Below are 19,173 nucleotides of genomic sequence, written 5' to 3' on the forward strand. Positions count from 1 at the left end.
CCACCACACCTGGTCTTATTTGAAAATATACTACTTTCAAAGACAGACTCTAAAGCAACTGTTTAAAGTAAAATTCTCTCAAGATAAATGATTTCCTTCACTTATAGAGAAAAGTTATTTAAATATAGATTTTAAACTACCTTTAAATTTATCAAGTGAACATAAAAAATTAGTTGGCAAAAAACAATTTATTAAGCAAGTAGATCAGAAAACAATTTGCCTCTTTGCCTAATTTTAAAACTGAACAACACTCAGCATTTAAGTGCTTATCATCTGGCATTTCTAGAGTGGTAAAGAGCAGTACAAGATGAGGGATCTTTCTTTAGTACTTATATTCATGCTGTATGAGAATATATGAGAATTTGCCAAGGATAATATTAAAAATATCCATCAACCACTATATTCCCAAACTGACCAATTAAAATGAACATGGATTAAACCCCTTGGTGTGGACACCTTGTTGTTCCCAGGCTTAACATTGGTTCTGATCTAAAAAAACTATACAAATCACCAGAGCTAATAAATTTTCTGTACACTCACTATATGCTGGGCACTCTTCTGACACCTTTATTTGTATTAATTGCTTTAATTTTACCAAAAACCTAGGATTTAGGCAGTGTTATCCTTACTGTAAAGATGAAGAGTCAAGCACAGAGATGTCAAGAAACTATCTCCAGGTCACACAGCCCATAAGTGTCAGAACCAGGATGCAATCAGGGACCACCAGATACTGAGCTTTAATATTAACCATTATGGCCAGCCTCTTCTCACTCAATGTTTTTTTTTTCCATTTTTTATTTAACATTAGAATTTAAAAACAACTTTTTTGACCCTTAGATAGTATGGAGAACTTCATTTTGCATTCAAAGTACTCATAACAAAGCCTAACATAAATACTTTGGTTGGTAAATGCTTTCTAACCATGTTATTCCTCTCATTACTTAAAAGAGTCACTAATGGTACTTTTGAAAAATAGCTTTTACACTAAGAGCTACAATGAGGCTGGGTGCAGTGGCTCAAACCTATAATCCTAGGACTTTGGGAGGCCAGGCACGTGGATTACTTGAGGTCAGGAGTTTGAGACCAGGTTGGCCAACATATTGAAACTCCATCTCTACTAAAAACATAAAAATTAGTCAGGTGTGGTAGCAGTGACTGTAATCCCAGCTACTCAGGAGGCTGAGGCAGGAGAATCACTTGAACCTGGGAGGCAGAGGTTGCAGTGAGCCGGTATCACGCCATTGCACTCCAGCCTGAGCAAAAGAGCAAAACTCCATCTGAAAAAAAAAAGCTAGAATAAGCCTATTATTTTATTTAAAATTTGTGATCTAAACCTTATTCATTGAGTGGTCTGAAGTTTCTGAAAGTTTTGAAAACACTAATAAAAGAATACTTTTTCATATGGAATGATTAAAGAATATTGTTTTCTCAGTGACTAAAATGAAACAAATTAGAATTACTAATCAGTCGCTTACAATGTGGTTTTAAATGTTATTTAATGACCACGTGTAGTTTCTTTGATCTCATTTTAACAACTTATTTCTATTGCTTCTTCACTTGTTAGAAAATAATTAAAATTTATGTTACTAAATAGGTGTGAATTTTATTTTAATCTTAGTGATCATCGTAAAAGACCTTGTATACTTATGATCATAGAAACCCTATTCACTACTTACATTTAGAAGAGAAATAATTGCTTTGCAGTAAACCAAACGGGGTAATTGTTGCTCAAAATTATCAGTGATTGCAATATTAGTACCATCATCTAGATAGAACTTATAGATATCGGCATGTTGAAATTGTTTTAACTTACAATATTTAGAAACCATAAAGTTCTATAAAGAACTAAAAAATGTATCAATGCATTTTTCTCAGTTTTTTTTTTTGTGCTGTTGGTTATTTAATTTGTCAGCAATAGCAACAGAAACTGCATATTGTGGGTCCAGCAGAGCACGGGACGAGCCAATGTGCTTTTGGGCTTTTACTTTCAGCTTGGGCACCTTTAGTTTCTGGTGCTGATGGCAATGTAACGGAAGACACTAAAAATCATGTGCTGCCCTCTGTCACATGATTGGTCACTCTGTGAACATAATAAACGTCTTTACATGAAAAACAACTGAGTAAATGTTTTAACTCAAAAGCTGCCATAATCTCCAACATTTTCCCAGAAAAATGACCAAAATGTTGGCTACACTTAGGTGACTAAGAGTGAAAACTGTAGACTGTGACCCTCACCCACTCAAAAATAATCATAAAATAATGGAAAAATCTCTCAAGATTGTAAGATTAATATGAAAAAAGAAATATTATTCCAAATTTTAAATCCACAGCTCATTTTATTTGCAACATTTAACATTCACACTAAAAAATACATGATTCTGCATGAAAACATAAGTTGTGCTATAAATATATCATAAAAATTACATTTAATTATCCCTTAATATTAACTCTCTGATAAGTTTAATTTCTAAGATATATTTTCTAACTAATTTTGTATATGCTACACTTTGTCTTAGAATCTAATAAAAAATTTTTACTAAGACAAACAGTGCTTCCTGATTTAATCTTCTCACCTGTAGACAGTGTATGCCTCTTACCTCAATTAACTGATCTGGAAGTTACATCAAGAAGCTATAAATAAGCTCAAACTCCCAAGTTTAACATAGTTTTTCACCATATTAAAAAATTCCAAACTTCTCATCAGAACCTACAAAGTACTATGTGAAATGACATGGTACAGAGAGAACAGTGAGAAAACTGTAGCCATATCACAGAAAAAAGGGGAAGGGCTGTAATGGACACATCATTTGGATAGACATAAAAAGACACAAAACAAGATAATCAGAAAATTTGAAAAGCAGAATTTTTATTTAAATTCAGAGACGCCGTTCTGCAGCCTGGGAACAGATGTCCTCTGCACATGCACAATCAATGTTACATTTTCACCATGAATATTTTCCATCTGTGGCTGAGAGTTACAAAGAAACTCAAACAGGAATAATTATGGCTGATTATGAAGCATCTAGGACACAGATAGCCCTATCTTATATTTGTGCATTAGTCTCTTTTTACACTGCTATAAAGATACTACCCAAGCCTGGATAATTTATGACGAAAGGAAGTTTAATTGCCTCACAGTTACACATGGCTGGGGAGGCCTCAGGAACCTTAAAATAATGGGAGAGGGTGAAGGAGAAGCAGGTAGCTTCTTCACCAGGTGGCAAGAGAGAGGGAAAGGAGGAAAAATTACCACTTATAAAACCATCCGATCTCATGAGAACTCACTCACTATCATGAGAACACCATGGGTATCATTCTGCTCCTGGTCCCTTCAAAATCTAATGCTCTTTTTATATTTCAAAAGTAAACATACTTTCCCAACAGTCCCCCAATGTCTTAACTCATTTTAGCATTAACCCAAAAGTCTACATCCATCTGAGACAAGGCAAGTCCCTGCTACCTATGGGCCTGTAAATCAAAAGCAAGTTAGTTACTCCCAAGATACAATAGGGGTACAGGCATTAGATAAATTCTCCTATTTCAAATGGGAGAAACTGGCCCAAACCAAGGAGATACAGGCACTATGCAAGTTTGAGTTCCAACGGGTCAGTCATTAAATCTTAAAGGTCTAAGATGATCTCATTTGACTCCATGTCTCACATGTGGACCATGCTGATGCAAAGGGTGGGCCCTCATGGCCTTAAGCAGCTCCTTCATGGATTGGAATTGAATGCCTGCGGCTTTTCCAGGTGCACAGTGCAAGCTCATAGTGAATCTGGCATTTTGGGGTCTGGAGTATAGTGGCCTTCTCACAATTCCAGTTGGCAGCTTCAGTGGGGACTCTGCATGAGAGCTCCAACCCCACATTTCCCTTCTGCATTGCCCTAGCACAGGTTCTCCATGAGGGCTCTGCCACTGCAGAAGACTTCTGCCTGAATACATATTTGACCTATGGGAAAAAAAAAATTCTTCAACTTATTTGCAGTTAAAATCCACTGGCAGGACAGGCGTGGTGGCGCACACCTGTAATCCCAGCACTGTGGGAAGCTGAGGCGGGTGAATCACCTGAGATCAGGAGTTGGAGCCCAGCCTGGCCAACATGATGAAACCCTGTCTCTACTACAAATACAAAATTAGCCAGGCGTGGTGGAATGTGCCTGTAGTCCAGCTACTTGGGAGGCTGTGGCAGGAGAAACACTTGGACCCAGGAGGTGAAGGTTGCAGTGAGTCTAGATCGCACCACTGCACTCCAGCCTGGGCAACAGAGCAAGACTCCATCTCAAAACAAACAAACAAACAAAAAACACTGGCAAAAAAGATATTACTAGAGATGTCATTCCCCTACATTAACAAATAGTATATTGTTACCATCTTTTACTTAGAACCTTAAGATGGCAAATTAACACTTCATTCAAAGCACTATAGTTTTAACATATTAAAAACAACTTTGTTTAATGAAAAAACTATGTTCACACAGTCTTTAAATTTTTCAAAGTTTATTGAATTTTATTTACATAAAGGTACAATTGATAAAATAATTTACTACTAATATTCAAATGTTTTACTCTCACTAGAATTCAGAATATTACTCTGAACACCTGCCTTATACATCACTAAAACAATGTTAAGTCAACAACAAAGAGCCTCTCCATTTACATTTTCATTATGCATCTTACAACTTAATGTCCTTACTCTTCCATAGAAAAGTTCATGAATAATAGACACCTAATAAAAAACTCTCTCATATCTCTGATGCAACAATTGTGCAAATACTTTCACGATGGGAAGAAAGAATCAAAATGAAGTAATCTGAGACTTCAGATACATTATTATTTGCTTTTCAGAAAATCTAATGTTTTTCACAGAAAAAGCAGCATACCTCGAATGTAATTATAAATCTCTAAAAAAATCTACTTTAAAATGTATATAGTGTTACCTTTGGACCTTTTCTACACTCAACACTGATTTAGTGTAATGTCTGAAGTTTCAGTGCCTTCATTCTTTCTACTGTGAATCCTCAAATGTTTATACAGACTTAATTTTTGATTAAATATATTTTCCCCATTTACTGGATCTGCAAAAATATTTAGTATAAACCAGTGTTTTCTAAGCCATAGTTTTTTGAACAAATGTTTTTTCACATTCATTACATTTTTAGACTTTCCAATATAAAGTCTCTGATGTTCAACAAAGTTTGAGCATCTGCTTCAGGGTTTTCTTTTAATATAAAATGTGTACAATAAAATCTGAAATGCAAGTAAAGGTACTACAATCCTCTTTTTGTTTGTAATGTTTGTCTTTAGAATAAATAGTCTTTACTTTAAAGACCTGTATTTTCTGAAAGGTCTTTTTATAGCAATCACATTTATAATGTAATCACATTTATAATGGATGGAGTCTTCCTGTTACCCAGGCTGCGGGTGTAGTGGCTTGATCTCAGCTCACGGCAACCTCTGCCTCCCAGATTCAAGCAATTCTCCTGCCTTAGCCTCCCGAGTAGCTGGGACTACAGGCACACACCAACACACCCAGCTAATTTTTGTACTTTTAGTAGAGATGGGGTTTCACCATGTTGGCCAGGCTGGTCTTGAACTCATAACCTTGTGATCCACCCACCTTAGCCTCCCAAGGTGCTGGAATTGTAGGTGTGAGCCACCACACCAGGCCTTTAATGCTTTTATTAAGTATGAACTTTCTGATATTAAGATGTGAGTGGATATTAATGGCTTTTCACATTCTTGCATTTGTACAATTTTTCTCTAACATAAATCCTTTCTGGTGCAACAAGGTGTGAGAATTTGCTAAAAGTTTTGTCACATTCTTCATAGTTGTAGTTTTCTTCAGTATAAATTATCTTACCTACCATAAACGTGTGACTACCATTTAAAGGCCTTGCCACACTGAACACATTTCTAGAGTTTCTCACCAGTATGGTTTGTTTCTTAGAAATGACTGACATGTGGTTAAATGCTCCATCACATTTTTTATGTATGTGGAGTTTCTCTCCAGTATAAAATTGTTTAATTAATAAGGATGGAGAACCAGTTAAAGGCTTTGCCACATGTTTTTTCTACAATTGCTGGGGTTCTCTCCAATATCAATTATCTTACATTTATTCAGGTTTAAGGACTTTTTAAAGACATTGCCATATTCCTTATTGTAGAGTTTCACTTCATATTAATTCTCTTATGTATAATAAGGGTTCAAGACTAGTTAAAAGCTTTACCACATTCTTCGCTTTTGTCGGGTTTCTCTCTAGAAAGAATGATCGGATGTTGTGTAAGGCCTGAGATGTGCTTAAAGGTTCTGTCACATTTTTAACCCTTGCAGGGTCTCTCTAATACAAATTCTCCTAGGCTTTGGGAGGCTGAGGCAGGTGGATCACCTGAGGTCAGGAGTTCGAAACCAGCCTGTCCAATATGTTGAAACCCCATCTCTACCAAAAATACAAAAATCAGCCAGTGTGGTGGTATGTAACTGTAATCCCAGCTACTCAGGTGACTGAGGCAGGAGAATCAATTGAACCGGGAAGGCAGAGGTTGCAGTGAGCTGAGATAGTGCCACTGCACTCCCGCCTGGGTGAAAAAGTGAGATTCCATCTTTAAAAAAAATTGTTTTTAAAAATAAATTCTCTTAGGTTCATTAAGGTTTGAGGGCTGGTTAAAGGCTTTGTTACATTTTTTTACATTTACAAGATTTTTGTCCAATATGAATTCCCTTATGTACAATAAAGGTTTAGAACTGGTTAAACGCCTGGCCACATTCTCCACACCTGTAGTGATTTTTTTCCAGTATAAATACTTTTATGTATTATAAGGCCTGAGGGCTGGACTTTGCCATATCTTCACATGTATAGGGTTTCTCTCCAGAATGAATTTACTTACAATAAAAGTGAGCACAAATTAAAACCTTTGCTACATGCCTTACAATGGTAGGGGTTCTCTATCATATGAATTATCTTATATTCAGTAAGGATTGAGCATTGATCAAAGACTTACCACATTCTTTACATTTCTAGGGTTTCTCTCCAGTATGAATTCTCTTATACTTAGTAAGGTTTGAGAACCAGTTAAAGGCTTTGCCACATTTTTCACATTTGTAGGGTGGCTCTCCAGTATGAATTCTCTTGTGTCCAATAAGATGTGAGCTCTGGTTAAAGGTTCTGTCACATTCTTCACATTTGTAGCATTTCTCTCTAGTATGAATTTTCTGATTTTTGGTAAGGATTCAGCCATGCATAAAAGCTTTTTCACATTCTTCACAGTTGTACAGTTTCTCTCCAGTACGAATCCTCTTATGTTGAGAAAAGTATGAGAACCAGTTAAAAGTTTTGCCACTTTCTTCACATGTGTAGGGTTTCCTTCCAGTATGAGTTATCTTGCGTCCAGTGAGATGTGAGCCCTGGTTGAAGCCTTTGGCACATTCTTCATATTTGTAAGGTTGCTCTCCAGTATGAATTCTCTTATGTCCAATGAGGTGTGAGCACTGGTTAAAGACTTTGACACATTCTTCACATTTGTAGGGTTTCTCTACAGTATGAATTCTCTTATTTCAAATAAAGTTTGAGAACCAGTTAAAGGCTTTGCCACATTCCTCACATTTGTATGGTTTCTCTCCTGTATTATTTCTCTTATGTTGAATAAAGATTGAGCACCAGTTAAAAGCTTTGCCACATTCATCACATTGAAAGATTAACATTGGTTAAGTCCATTATAACTTTTTTTCTGTCCCTTACACTAACCCACACTTTTCTAGTCTTTTAAGTTTAAATTTTCAATGCCATAGCTTTCATATCTTCTCATTATCACTTTTGGGATAAATGTTTTATGCTCTGCCCAGGCAAAAGGTCTGGAGTAAAATGAGAGGATACAGCTAAAAAAAATAAAAATAAATTATACCACTTATTAGACTCAGGTGAGTATACTTTACAAATACAAAATATAAAATTATACCAAGCACAATAAAATGGCATAATACCACAAGCCCAAATTCCTTAATAGACAAGTAAACTTAACAAAAATATATTGACCAAAATGCCTTTGTAAGAGCTCTAAAAACAAGTTAAAAGACTGCAATGCCACAGATGAGAATGATGCCAAAAGCCACATAGAAGACAAAAGAACATTTGTTACATTTACCCACCACAGCCATACCTCCTACCCAAAACAAAATAATGCCTTTAAGTGTAAACTCTCAACTCCTGGCTTTTCTCTCAAAAGTGAAAAAAAAATAGTGGCACATGTGTCCATACTTCTGGCTTTGAGGGGTCTTTCCAAAGACTGGTTTCTGTCTACTGTGACACAGAATGCTGAAAGAAATGGTGCTATGCTTTGAATGACAGGTTAGTGTCTATGAGACAAAAGGTAAATGATTGTTACAGCGGCAGAGAGACTGCAGGACCACAGAGAAACAGCAGGTGTACCAACTAATTACAGGCTCTTCAGCAGAAACATGGGCAAATCCACATAACTCAATAAAGGGAACACAAATCTAGGGAAGAGACATCTTAAGAACGGGTTTGAGAAATTCTCAATATCTAGCCTGGCTCACTTTGGGAGGCCGAGGCTGGCAGATCACGAGGTCAAGAGATCGAGACCATCCTGGATAACACAGTGAAACCCCGTCTCTAATAAAAATACAAAAAAAAAAATTAGCCGGGCGTGGTGACGGGCACCTGTAGTCCCAGCTACTCGGGAGGCTGAAGCAGGAGTATGGCGTGAACCTGTGAGGCGGAGCTTGCAGTGAGCCGAGATTGCGCCTCTGTACTCCATCCAGCCTGGGCGACAGAGCGAGACTCCGTCTCAAAAAAAAAAAAAAAGCTACCCCAGTGTTAACCTTTTCAGTTAAAGGCTGAGAGAAATCACACCTCTCTACAGTGAATGCCTCAACTAGATACTTCCACATGACCAATTACTATTATATCAACAATCATAACTTTATTCTCCATTATTCAACTAAAACTATCAAAGTTCATTTACCACACACCCCCTACACCAAAAATAATTAAAACACAAAAACGTTAACAACCCTTGAGAACTAAAATGAACGAAAATCAGTTCACCTCATTTACTGCCCCGACAATCCTCGGTTTACCTGCAGCAGCACTCATCATCATCTTTCCCACCAAACTGCTTCCAACCTCCAACTATCTAATCAATAACCGATTGATTTCTATTCAACAATGACTAGTTCAACTTGTTCTAAAACAAATAATAATCACACATACTATTAAAGGATCAACCTGATCCCTTATACTAATATCCCTAATTCTCTTTATTGCCTTAACCAATCTCCTTGGGCTTCTACCCCACTAATTTACACCAACTACCCAACTATCAATAAATCTCAGTATAGCAATCACCTTATGAGCAGGCACAGTAATCACAGGTTTCCACTTTAAAACCACAAACTCCTTAGCTCACTTCCTACCACAAGGCACACCCATACCACTTACCCCTATACTAGTAATCATCCAAACTGCTAGTCTACTTATTCAACCAATGGCACTAGCTGTACGTTTAACAGCCAACATTACAGCTGGTCACTTACTCATACACTTAATTGGAGGAGCCACACTAGTATTACCAACTATTAACCTCCCCACAGCTTTAATCACCCTTATTATTCTAATTCTATTGACCACTCTCGAATTCACTGTGGCCCTTATCCAAGCTTATGCCTTTACACTATTAGTAAGCCTTTATTTATATGACAACACATAATGACCCACCAAACACACACTTATCATTTCATCAAACCCAGCTCTTGGCCGTTAACAGGGGCTCTCTCAGCTCTCCTAGTAACATCCAGCTTAGCTATATGATTTCACTTTAACTCTGTTACTCTTTTAACCTTAGGCCTACTAACCAATACACTGACTATATATCAATGGTGGCATGATATTATCCGAGAAAGTACATTTCAAGGCCACCATACAACAATTGTCCAAAAAGGACTCTGATATGGAATAGTCCTATTTATTATCTCAGAAGTATTTTTCTTTGCTGGATTCTTCTGGGCATTCTACCATTCTAGTCTAGTCCCAACTCCAGACCTAGGAGGACACTGACCCCTAACAGGCATTTCTCCCTCGACCCTCTGGAAGTACCCCTCCTGAACACATCTGTATTACTTGCATCAGGGGTTTCAATTACTTGAGCCCATCACAGCCTAAGAGAAGATAATCGAAAACAAATAATTCAAGCACTACTTATCACAACTACCTTAGGTATTTACTTCACCCTCCTACAAGTCTCAGAATACTCTGAGGCTCCCTTTGCTATTTCCGATGGAATTTATGGCTCAACATTCTTTATAGCTACAGGTTTTTAAGGACTTCATGTCATTATTGGATCAACATTCCTCACTATATGTCTCCCCTGCCAATTAAAATATCACTTTACATCTAGCCATCACTTTGCCTTTGAAAACGCCACCTGATATTGACACTTTGTAGAATGTAGTATGACTATTCTTGTATATTTCTATTTACTGATGAGGATCTTACTCTTTCAGTATAAACAGTACCACTGACTTCCAATTGTTTAGTTTAGACAACATCCAAAAATGAGTAATTAACCTAATACTAGCCTTCGTAATCAACACCCTATTAGGCCTATCACTAATAGTTATATTTTGGCTCCCACAACTTAATATTTATATAAAAAAATCCAGCCCCTATGAATGCGGATTTGACCTGTTATCCTCCGCCCGCATTCCCTTCTCCATAAAATTTTTTCTAGTAGCCATCACATTCCCCCTATTTAACTCAGAAATCGCCCTACTACTTACTACCCTTGCCATAAGCCCTTCAAACAAGCAATCTGACACTAAAAAACAGCACAGCCCTTATGCTAGTTATCATTTCAGTCCTAGGGTTAACTTATGAATGAACTCAAAAAGGATTAGATTGAACTGAATTGGTAGATCATTTAAGCCAAAATAAATGATTTCGACTCATTAAATTATGATACAACATATTTACCAAATGCCCTCTATTTATATCAATATCATATTAGCATATACCATATCACTTCTGGGGATATTAATCTATCGATCCCACCTGATAGCATCCCTACTATGCCTAGAAGGAATATTATCATTATTCATCATAAATACCCTTATACCTTTAAATATATATTTCACCCTGGCATTCATAATACCCATTATCCTCCTAGTATTTGCTGCCTGCGAAGCCGCAGTGGGCCTTGCCTCACCAGTTTCAATCTCCAACACCTATGGCCTAGACTATGTATACAACCTAAATTTACTTCGATGCTAAAAATTATTATTCCAACAATTATACTGCTACCAATAACATGATTCTCTAAAAACTCAATAATCTAAATCAATATGACTATTCACAGCCTAATCATTAGCTTCATTGCCCTATTATTTTTTAATCAATTCAATGACAATCTATTCAACTTTTCATTAAGTTTCTCTTCTGATCCACTGACATCACCTCTCCTAATCTTAACAGCCTGACTACTACCTCTTATAATTATAGCAAGCCAGTACTACCTGTACAATGAGTCACCCCCATGGAAAAAGCTTTATATTTCCATATTGATTACCCTACAATTTTCTTTAGTTATGGCATTCACAGCCACAGAACTTATTACATTTTATATTCCCTTTGAAGCTACACTCATCCCTACCTTAATTATTATCACCCCCTGGGGTAACCAACCAGAACACCTCAATGGAAGCTCATATTTCTTATTTTATACACTAGTGGGATCTCTTCCCCCTACTTATTATACTTATTTATCCTCAAAATACCTTAGGTTCGCTGAACATGATAATAATATTTAACACCCAAGAACTACTAATTTCCTGATCAAATAACCTTATATGATTACTATGTGTTATGGGTTTTATAGTAAAAATACCCCTATATGAACTTCACCTATGACTTCCTAAAGCCCACGTAGAAGCCCCTATTGCTGGCTCAATAGTACCTACAGCAGTTCTCCTAAAACCAGGCAGCTATGGCATAATATGGCTTACCCTTATCCTCAGCATCCTGACAGAATATACAGCCTACCCCTTCCTCATGTTATCCTTATGAGGGATAGTTATGATAAGCTCTATTTGTCTACAACAAACTGATCTAAAATCACTTATTGCATATTCTTCCGTAAGCCATATAGCACTTGTTATTATGTCTATCCTCATTCAAACCCCCTGAAGCTTTACCGGTGCAATTACCCTCATAATTGCCCATGGACTTCCTTCATCCTTACTACTCTGCCTAGCACATTCAAACTATGAGCAAATCCATAGCCAAATCATATTACCCTCTAGAGGGCTTCAAACACTACTCCCACTAATAGCCTTTTGATGACTTACAGCAAATCTTACTAACCTTGCCTTACCCCCCACCATTAATCTAATGGGAGAACTCTTTGTAATGGTGGCTTCATTCTCCTGATCAAACATCACCATTATGCTTATAGGACTTAAAATTAATCACAGCCCTTTATTCCCTATACATACTTATCACAATACAACAAGGAACACTTACATATTACATTAATAGCATTAAATCTTTCTCTACACAAGAAAATATACTAATACACACACACCTTGCACCTATTCTCCTATTATCCCTAAACCCTAAGATTACTATAGGTTTTATACCCTGTAAATATAGTTTAATCAAAGCATTAGATTGTGGGTCTAATAATACAAGTCTGCAACTTTTTATTTACTGAGAAAGTATGCAAGAACTGATAACTCATTCCCGTGTGCCTAACAACATGGCTTTCTCAAGTTTCAGAGGATAAGAGCTATCCATTGGTCTTAGGAACCAAAAATACTGGTGCAACCCCAAATAAAAGTAATAATCACGTATTTTTCCATTACTACAATATAATCTCCTTAACCTTATCAATTACTACCACCTTAAGCAACCCTCACAAGAACTCGTATCCATATTACGTAAAAATATCTATCGCATGCACCTTCACCATTAGCCTCATTCCCACAATGTTTGTGGATATAGACCAAGAAGCTATCATCTCAAACTGACACTGAATAACAATCCAAACCCTTAAACTCTCACTAAGCTTCAAACTAGACTACTTCTCCATAAAATTTATCCCAGTAGCACTATTTGTCACCTGATCTGTTATAGAATTCTCGATACATAAAATCAGATCCTAACAATCAATTTTTCATTTACTTATTTTTCTCACCACAATATTAATTCTAGTTACCGCCAACAACCTTTTTCAACTTTTTATTGGATGAGAAGGCGTAGGAATTATGTCTGTTTTACTAACTGGCTGATGACACGGCCGAGCAGATGCTAATGCAGCAGCCCTCCAAGCGATTCTGTATAACCGCATTGGTGATATTGGCTTCATTTTAGCTGTAGAATGATTCCTCTCATCTTACAATACATAAGAACCTCAGCGAGCATTTATCCTAAATCCTACCCCTGATCTTCTTCCATTAATTGGCCTTCTCTTAGCAGCAGCAGGAAAGTCAGCTCAATTTGGCCTCCACCCCTGACTTCCTTCCGCCATGGAAGGTCCAACCCCAGTCTCAGCCCTATTCCACTCTAGTACTATAGTTGTAGCAGGAATTTTCCTGCTTATCCACTTCCACCCCTTAATAGAAAATAATATGTTAATCCAAACTCTTACAATGTGTTTAGGGGATACTACCACCTTATTTACAGCAATTTGTGCTCTAACACAAAATGTGATCAACAAAATCGTAGCATTCTCCACCTCAAGTCAACTAGGCCTTGTAATAGTCACAATTGCCATGAATCAATCACACCTAGCATTCCTACACATCTGCACCCACACCTTTTTTAAAGCTATATTATTTATATGTTCAGGATCCGTCATCCATAACCTCAACGATGAACAAGATATCCGAAAAATAGGAGGACTGTTTAAGACTTTACCCCTTACTTCCTCCTCTCTTATTATTGGCAGCCTACCACTTACGGCTATGCCTTTCCTCACAGGCTTTTACTCTAAAGATCTCATTATCAAAACCACAAACACATTCCTATACCAACGCCTGAGCCCTCTCTACTACTCTTATTGCCACTTCCCTAGCAAGTGTCTATAATATCCAAATTATTTTCTTTGCTCTAATAGGACAATCCCACTTCCCAACCCTAATCAGCATTGACAAAAATAACTCTTCCCTAATAAACCCAATTAAATGCCTTATATTCGGCAGTATCTTCGCTGGGTTTCTTTTCACCAATAGCATTATCCCTACTTCATCCCCCCAAACAACAATATCACCTCACCTAAAACTCACAGCCCAAGGTATAACCATCCAAGGACTCTTACTGGCAACGGAAGTTAGTTTTATAACTAATAATCTTAAGATAACATATCCATTACAAACATTCAACTTCTCCAATATATTAGGATTCTACTCAATCACAATTCACTGTACAACCCCTCACTCAAACCTATCTACAAGCCAAAACTGGCATCACTTCTGCTAGACCTAATTTGACTAGAAAAGTCCATACCAAAGACAATTTCACAGACCCAACTCACAGCCTCCATTACCATAACTACTCAAAAAGGCCTCAGTAAATTTTATTTTTTCTTTTGTTATTCCATCCTTTTTAACTTTACTCTTAATTATCTAATCTGTTACCCAGAGTAATTCAACTGCAACATAAATAATAACAATGTTCAACCAGCAACTACCAACAATCAATACCCATAATTATATAAGGCACCCGCACCCACAGAATCCTAATGTATTAACCCTGGCACCTCCCCCTCAAAAATTATTCAATTTCCCACACTAATAAAATTAACTATGATGACCACTCCATCATACTCACTATTCATCAAAGTAACAACAACTCTATTAGTAGCCCCAATAATAAAGTTTCTAAAACCTCAATACTTGATCCTCATGCCTCAGGGTATTCCTCAATTGCCAACACCACAGTATAACCAAAAACAACCATCATCCTCCCCAAATAAACAAAAAAGACTATTAGTCCCATAAAAGCCCCACCATAATTCAACACAATAACACAACCTACAGCACCACTAAGAATTAACCCTAAACCCCCATAAATAGGAGAAGGTTTAGAAAAAAACCCTACAAATCCCATAACAAAAGAACACTTAGTAAGAATAAAGCATATGTCATTATTCCCACATGGGTTATAGCCATGACTAATGATACGAAAAACCATCATTGTACTTCAAGAACACTAATGACCATTATATGTAAAACAAACCCACTACTAAAAATCATTAATTACTCATTCATTGATCTCCCCACACCATCTAATATCTCTATATGATGAAACTTCGGCTCACTTCTTGGTACCTGTTTCTGGCCATACACTACACACCAGATACCCCAATTGCTTTCTCTTCTATTGCCCATATTAACCGAGATGTGGACTATGGCTGAAGAGTCCGCTATTTTCACACTAATGGCTCTTCAACATTCTTCATCTGCCTCTTCCTACACGTCAGCCGAGGCTTATATTATGGGTCATTCGTATATTTAGAAACCTGAAACACTGGCATTATCCTCCTACTCATAACCACAGCAACAGCATTTATACGCTATGTGCTTCCATGAGGCCAGATACCATTCTGAGGCGCTACAGTAATCACAAACCTACTATCAGCCATCCCATACATTGGAACTGATCTTGTTCAATGAATCCGAGGTGGATTTCCAGTTGACAAAGCCACTCTTACACGATTCTTCACCTTCCACTTCATTTTACCTTTCACCATAATAGCCCTGACAATTCTCCACCTTTTATTCCTACACAAAACAGGGCCTAATAACCCTTCAGGAATTTCATCACATTCTGACAAAATCACCTTCCACCCTTACTACACAACCAAACATATTCTAGGTTTAATTTTTCTGCTCATTTTAATAATTCTAGTACTGTTTCTGCCTGACCTCCTGAGCGACCCAGATAATTACAACTTAGTCAACCCCCAAATACCCTGCCCCACATAAAACCACAGTGATACTTTTTATTTGTATATACAATCTTATGATCCATCCCCAATAAACCAGGAGGTGTACTGGCCCTTCTATTATCCATTCTCATTCTAGCAGTTATACCTGCACTCCACAAATCCAAACAACAAAGCATAATATTCTGCCCATTAAGTCAATATCTGTTCTGAATCTTAGTCACCGACGTATTCACACTCACATGAATCAGAGGACAGCCAGTTGAACATCCTTTTATTACCATCGGACAGATAGCATCTATGATGTATTTCTCTATTATTCTTGTTCTCTTACCACTCACTGCCCTAATCAAGAATAAACTACTTAAATGAAACTGCCCTTGTAGTATAATCCAATATGCCAGTCTTGTAAAGCAGAAATGGAGAGTCCTTTCCCTAGGGCAACTCAGAGAAAAAGCATTCCCACTTCATCATCAACACCCAAAGCTGAGATTCTAATTAAACTATTCTGTATTCTTTTTGGCACGCATTTTAACTACTATGTAAGTACTGACCATCAGCACTAATACATTAATACTTTTATGTACTTCGTGCATTACTGCTAGTCCCCATGAATAATATATAGTACTATCAATGCTTGATTGTACACAGTACATTCACAGATTGTATGACATTACAGGCTTGCTCCACAAGCATATAAGCAATTATTAGCAATTTCTTAACTATCGTATATAATACTACACTTAGAGAACTAGTTCCATATGGATATCACCTAGTACTCAAAATTCTTAATATTACATAGTACATTCATTGGTTCATTAGACATAGCACATTTCAGTCAAAACCACCCTCCCAACATGGTTATCTCCTACAAAATTTTGGTCTTTTAGTCTACCAACCTCCGAGAAATCATCATCCCACTTGGACATGTTACCCTCCTCGCTCCGGGCCCGTAATACTTGGGGGTGACTATACTGAAACTATACCTGGCATCTGGTTCTTAGCTCAGGGTCATAAAACTAAGACTGCCTATACGTTCCCCTTAAATAAGACATCTCGATGGACTAGTGACTATCACCATATTAACCAGACACGGGAGCACTGTCACGCATTTGGTATTTTTAACTTTTGGGGATGCTATCACTCACCATCGCAAAAGGCCTGGTCCCCTTGCCATCAGCTGTAGTCATACTTGGATTTGACTTCCACCAAACCAAAAATTGTAGAAATTGCACCTACTCCTCATGTGATCCACTCGACTCGGCCTCCCAAAGGGCTGGAATTACAGGCATAAGCCACCGTGTCTGGTGCTTTTTTTCAATTTAAAAAAAGATTTTTTTGACCAGGCAGAGTGGTCACACCTGTAACCCCAACATTTGGGGAAGCTGAGGTGGAAGGATCGCTTGAGCCCAGGAGTTCAAGACTAGCCTGGTTAACATAGGGAAACCACTTCTTCCCTAAAAATACAAAAAATTAGCCTAGTGTGGTGGTGTGTGCCTGTAGCCCCAGCAGCCCCAGCTACTTGGAAGGCTGAAATGGGAGGATTGCTTGAGCCAGGAGTTCGGGGCTGCAGTAAGATACATCTTAAGGCAGGGTAGGTAGTCAAGGAAGCGAACACGTCCTTGAGACATGCCAATCACAGCGCTGAGACATGTGACATGTGAACAAGCATGTACAGCTACTGTGCATATGCAACCAAAGGACAGCCCAAAACGTGCTTACACCTCTACCCAGCTCCTTAGGAATTCACCATGGAAGACTCCCAGAAAAGGAGTTTCCCCAGTAATAATCAGCGCTGTCTCATTGCTATGAGCAGCCTGCCCTGAATTCTCTCTCTCAGGGTGAACTGTGTATTTTGCACTTCACTAATTTTTTTGAGAAGGGGTCTCGCTCTGTCACCCAGGCTGGAGTGCTGTGTTGCAATCTCAGCTCACTGCAACCTCCACCTCACAAGTTCAAGCAACTCTCCCATCTCAACCACCCGAGTAGCTGGTATTACAGGCACACGCCACCACACCAAGCTAATGTTGGCCAGGCTGATTTGAACTCCTAAGTTCAAGTGATCCACCTGTCTCGGCCTCCAAAAGTGCTGAGATTAGAGGGATGAGCCACTGTGTCCGGGCTATTCTGCACTTAACTTCCAAAATATTTTTTTCTTTGCAATAAATTGCTCTATGCTGCATCGCCTTTGCTGTGTGATTCTTGTTTAAATTCTTATTTATTTATTTATTTGAGACAGGGTCTCACTATGTTGCCCAGGAGGGTCTCGAACTTTTGAGCTTAAGCGATTTGTCCACCTTGGCCTCCCAAGACAGACATTAACCACCGCACCCAGCCTAAACCCTTTTAAACTCAGAACTGCAGCCCCAAAACAGCTGTCAATAATCTCGCCACTGTACTCCAGCATGGGCAACAGTGCAAGGCCTCATCTCAGAAAAAGAAAAAGATATATTTAAAAAAAGAAAAAAAACTTTAAAAATCCTTACACTCTGGGATGCTGAGGTGTGTGCATCATCTCAGGTCAGGAGTTCAAGTCCAGCCAGGCTAACACGGTGAAACCGTCTCCACTAAAAAAAATACAAAAATTAACTGGGCATGGTGGCAGGTGCCTGTAATCCCAGCTACTCAGGAGGCTGGCGCAGGAGAATCCTTTGAAGCCAGTAGGCGGAGGTTGCAGTGAGCCGAGATTGTACCACTGCACTCCAGCCTGGTCAACAGAGTAAGACTACATCTCAAAAAAAAAAAAAAAAAACACACAGGGTCTCCCTCTGTTGCCCAGGCCGGAGTGCAGTGGCATAGTCATAGCTCATTGCACCCTTGACCTCCCAGGCTCAAGTGATTCTCCTGCCTCAGCAGCTGGGACTACCGGCACACATCACCATGCCTGACTAATTTTTTAATTTTTTTGTGGTGATGGTCTCGCTATGTTGCCCAGGCTGGTCTTGAACTCCTAGCCTCAAGTGATCCTTCTACCAGGGCCTCCTTGCAAAGAGCTGAGAGGACAGGCATAAGCCACTGTGCCTGTTCCCCCGAAGCTGCCTGTTCCTTGAGCACGATGTGTAGCAAGGGGAGCTGGAGTGAGACCAGCACCATGGGGAAGGGACAGGACAGCCACCCTGAGCTGTGTGACGTTAGGCCAAACTCCTCTTCTCCAAGCAAGGTCAACCACATGGGTGATTTCAGGAGCCTGTGTCCGCTCAGACAGGCTGGATTTTAGCTT

General features: G+C 38.3%; 2 pseudogenes; one reads left to right on the forward strand and one right to left on the reverse strand.

Moving 5' to 3' along the window:
• Positions 1 to 2,316: 2,316 nt before the first annotated feature.
• LOC100452465 (beta-glucuronidase-like) overlaps positions 2,317 to 19,173 on the reverse strand; it is a 34,633-nt pseudogene continuing 17,776 nt past the window's right edge.
• LOC129060629 (ATP synthase subunit a-like) lies at positions 9,042 to 9,722 on the forward strand (annotated as a pseudogene).

This window comes from Pongo abelii, chromosome 6 (assembly GCF_028885655.2).
Source record: "Pongo abelii isolate AG06213 chromosome 6, NHGRI_mPonAbe1-v2.0_pri, whole genome shotgun sequence".
Classification (NCBI taxonomy): Eukaryota; Metazoa; Chordata; class Mammalia; order Primates; family Hominidae; genus Pongo; species Pongo abelii.